The following is a 4,690-nucleotide window of genomic DNA, read 5'->3' on the forward strand; positions in this document are numbered from 1 at the left end:
ATTCAAATTTCCCGCCAGCAGTGCCAGTGGTCCATCCGGCGACGCCGACGCCTTCCCTCCCCGCACGAGTGGTGCTCTCTAGCGTCCGTCGCGCACACCACGCCAGCACAACTCGAACGCGGAGTAGCGACAGTACGCGCCTCGTACCCAAAATTAATGAAAATGGTGGTCGTCTCCGTGGTCTTTGCACAACGCACGGTGACATACCCCATCCCATACCCCTGTTGAGGTGGCCCCGTCGCTGGTAAAACAAGTAGTGTGCTCAATTTGCACACCAAGGTGCAAGTTATGATTTTGCACACATTACGTGGTGTTTCACTCAGGTTGCACACTTGATGAGGTGTGCAAATTTTAGACGCGTTTTGCAAACGTTGAAATTCTACACATCTGGACACACACACAGTTCTATGCTATCAATAGGAATCATATGGTGTGCAGCTGCTATACGTTTTGTTGGAAGTGTCGAAAGTTGAAACACCAATTGACGTATAACCTAGATGTTAATCACCACCATGTGTCTAGGTAATGCACACTTGAACTTAAACATTAATTGAAGTGCAAAATTAAACACTTGTCTCACCAAGTGGTTGCCCACCTAAGGAATATATAAGTAACAACAACAACACCCGTCGTTGACACGACACGCCTCCTCAGATCATCCCGTGGTGTGAGACAGCCTTTGTGCGCTTTATTATTGCGATTGTATTGCCGCGCGCGGCTACGCGCCTTCGTGTTTGTCTATGTAGTGCATCACACACTGGGGGCCGGTGGTGAATTCCTCCCCTTATCACCCCCCCAAAACCCCCACCCCCCCCCCCCCCCCCCCCCCCCCCCCAAATCCCTCATCCCTTCCCTCTCCTCCTCCCGCGCAATCAGATGCACTTGCGGTAGGCTGGTTGACGGGATGCCCGCCCCCCTGGCCGCCCCGGGCGGACCGCGCGCGTCGCGGTGCTGTCTATGGCCATGGCCCCGACCAAGCGCAAGCGCTCGAGGTGCTCCGCGTGGTTCCGTGACCACAGTGTGACCACGCGCCTGACTGCCGGGTCAGCGCCGTCAATTACAGGGTGGGTGATCCTTGCCGTATTTTTTAAATGCTTATACTGTACCGGATTCACTCGTGCGGGCGGGCTTGCCTACCGTCGCTCGCCAGGGCGCCTTACGGGGCCGTGCGAGTATGCAACCCGTCCGCACCTAAGAATCCGGTACAGTATAAGCATGCAAAAAATATGGCGCGGATCACCCACCCTGTAGGACTTGGCGCGGCGCCGACAGCCTTTCTTATCGGTTTGGCCGGTGGCCGCTGTCAGGACCAATATGTCACGGTGACGAGATCCCCAAGTAATCCGCGCCCCCTTGCTGCCTGTTGCGCAGCGCCGGCCACCCCGCTGACGTGGTGCTGCAGGGGGTGCAACGCCCGAGCAACGCCCCGCACACCGTGGAGCCGTGTGCACCACGGCACGGCGCAGCTACAGCGAGTGGCGTCGCGTAAGAGATGCCAGCGCCGCTACAGCGCTCGGTGACGCACTGGCTGGAAACTGCCGCGCCGCGCACGCTTTTGCTTTTCCAAGGAATCCCGCTCATCGGAGATTGACGCGCTGAGCGAAGTGCGAATCATGGAGGCAGGGAGTCGAAAGCGAAGGTCGCGACAGCGGCGAGCAGCGGCTCAAACCGACCCGAACGGCTGTTATCAGGTGGCATGTCATTATTGGTTCGGGTTGCAAGATTTATTTGTCCTTGTTTTAAGAGAGCCGTCTCAGGGGCTTTCGCATTCATGTTTATACTGCCCCCGCGTGTGCCGGGTTGTGGCGGCCCACGGCACGTCCGTGGTGCAACGTGGTACACTCTTACCCACCGCGACGTCCAATTCGGGCGCGCTCTATTTTTCCCACAGGCATCCCGAGCCTCCCAGAGAGGTGCATACCGACCCGCCCCACCGGCCCCACCCGGGCGGCCGCGCCTCAGGGCGAGGTGTCCCGCCGCGCCACCGCGGTTCGGAGCGTGAAAAAAAACTTTGAGTTAAAAAAAATATCGGGAGAAGACACGAAACAATGCATAAATAAACGGTTTCTTGCATTAATTAAAACTAGACCGCGAAACTTGCTGCTTGCCTTACTCAGGGTGGCCCATACGGATGCAGTAGAGTTCGTAGTTATACTGCGCCGCATGCAGGCGTGTGGAGGCGTTGCCTACTCGCAAAGGGGTCATAACGTGTAGAGGCAAGTCCGCCCACACGGCTGCGTGCGCCCGTGCGGTACAGTACAACCACGAAATTCCACGGGGTTTGTGGGATACCCTGTACCGGGTGATTCAGAGAAGACGCAGGTGCGGGCGTGTTTGCCTATCCTCGACTCGGCGGGCGCACGGGTCCCCTCCTCACCTCTCTCCCCAGGCTTGGACCCGTGCGCCCGCCGAGTCGAGGATAGGCAAACACGCCCGCACCTGCGTCTTCTCTGAATCACCCGGTACATGTGTGTGCATGCCGGTGCCGTCCAAGGCGAAGAGAATAATAATAAGATTTCAAAAAGAAAATGTGGCATGCTGCGAAGTGACATGTTTTAGCTGGAAATGAATGAAATACGAGTTTTTGTAGATGAGCCTGCATGTGTCCATGTCCACACTGCATATCAGCATACAATATAGCCTCGAATGTCGTAGCACTGTTGAGTTTTCAGAGTGTGCCTGAACCGATGGACGTCTATGCCTCTGGATTTTGAACGGCGCGGTCGCCATGCGAGGTATGGGCGGTGCGCGCGCAGGTGCGACAGAGATAGCGCGCTAATGCGGCAGTCAAGATGATTGAAGAGTCTGGCCGTTACAAGATAAGATAATGCTGACACTGATTCCGAGCGAGATTAGGCTGATTGTGCACACGGCCGCCGGACCCTTCGACACTTCATCCCCCAGTAACAAGGAAGGACATCATGACCAGCCTGACCAGAAACACACCAGAATAAATACAATTTATGTCAGCCGATGTGTATACCATTGGCAATCAATATATGGGGGCACATTGCCGTTACAAATCACGAATCGTGTACTTTTGCTGGTCAAGACTTGCGAGATGAAAATGCAACCACGCGGTTACATCAGCCATTCGCCAAGTTCTGTCGCAGCGGCAGCGGTCGGCCAAACGTAAAAAAATGAAAGAGGGAAATGAGGGGCCCCGTGCGAGTAGTCAACTCGCCTGCGTCCGTGCATGGTGCATGCGGTATAGTATAACTACGATAGTGCGCGGCGCGAGTCAGCCATCTGGTAGAAGCGTGAACTTTTCATAATACACTCTGCAGTGAAAGTCATAGGTTGGCATTTCCTAATACTGAATACTTCTAGAGTTTTCTTTATATTAACCGATATTAACTCCACTCTCCAAATACTGCTTGGCTGATGTATGATTCGCTGAGACCATGCTAATTCAAATTTCCCGCCAGCAGTGCCAGTGGTCCATCCGGCGACGCCGACGCCTTCCCTCCCCGCACGAGTGGTGCTCTCTAGCGTCCGTCGCGCAAACCACACCAGCACAACTCGAACGCGGAGTAGCGACAGTACGCGCCTCGTACCCAAAATTAATGAAAATGGTGGTCGTCTCCCCCCCCCCCCTTCACTTTTCGGGACCGCCAACCTCACAATCGCAGTGCATATTCTTGATTGTACTTCACGGGTCGCATGTGTATTTACAAGTTTTACACTTGAAGATATTTTACACTGTGTAAAATCCTGTGCCAAAGTAGAGGAAAGGTACAGCAATGCCGTTGGTTGTGGTACAGGATGCACTCATAAATACTGTAGTGCGCATAAGGCTCTATCAGGTGGCTGATTCACGCCGCGCACTTTTGTACTGTGCAATCCGAACAATCAATCGCCGCTAGGCGATAGTGACTAGTGGGAGACCGCACATCACCTGAGCTAAAACAGTAGCGCAGACGGTGCTCTGTGTATGGAGCCTGCGAAACCACGGACGCACCAGCACTAGCTCGGGGCGCAGGGGATGGTCCGGTCACGGACTGACGTCCTACCCAAGTAACGGGTGATACAGTTCATGTGAACTTCTGAACGTCTTAACCCTCTTTGAACTTGAACTTGAATCCGCCCGCATGGCTCCATCCGGGACTGCATACCCACCAAGCGCAGGGGACCGGCTCGAAGCGCCAACGCCAACGCATCGCTCCACCACTGTTGCTGCAGCCAACGCCCAGGGGCGTACAAAGGGGGTGTTCGCTGTTTCGCGCGGGTGCCCGCGAGTCCGCAGGGGTAACTCGCGGGTCCGCGGAGGTGACTCGCGGGTCCGAGAGGGTAGTTTGCGGTCCACGGATCCTGTCACGGGGGTAGCTCGCGTCAGCGGATCCTGCTACGGGGGTAGCTCGCGAATGACCCCGTCGACCCGCAAGCTACCCCCGCGACGCGTTGGCGCTTTGAGCCGGTCCTGAGCTTGCGCTTTCTTCGTGGTTTGAGGATTAAATTTCAAAGTTCGGGCCCGTGCCCCCCCCCCTGTCTTCATAGGCTCCTACGCCCCCTGGTTCCCTTGCCCGTATAGGAAGAGGGAATGACCCGCTCTACCACGCCCGCTCTCGTGGCGCATACCGTACCGCCATGCAGGAGTGCCGGCGGGTTGCCTACCCTCTCTCGGAGCCGTGGTGGCCGGTGACTGTTTGGCAAATCCCGCCTGCGCCTGCTCGCCTGCGTGCGACACAGC

Source organism: Frankliniella occidentalis, unplaced genomic scaffold (assembly GCF_000697945.3).
Source record: "Frankliniella occidentalis isolate FOCC.00 unplaced genomic scaffold, Focc_3.1 Scaffold240, whole genome shotgun sequence".
NCBI classification, from domain to species: domain Eukaryota; kingdom Metazoa; phylum Arthropoda; class Insecta; order Thysanoptera; family Thripidae; genus Frankliniella; species Frankliniella occidentalis.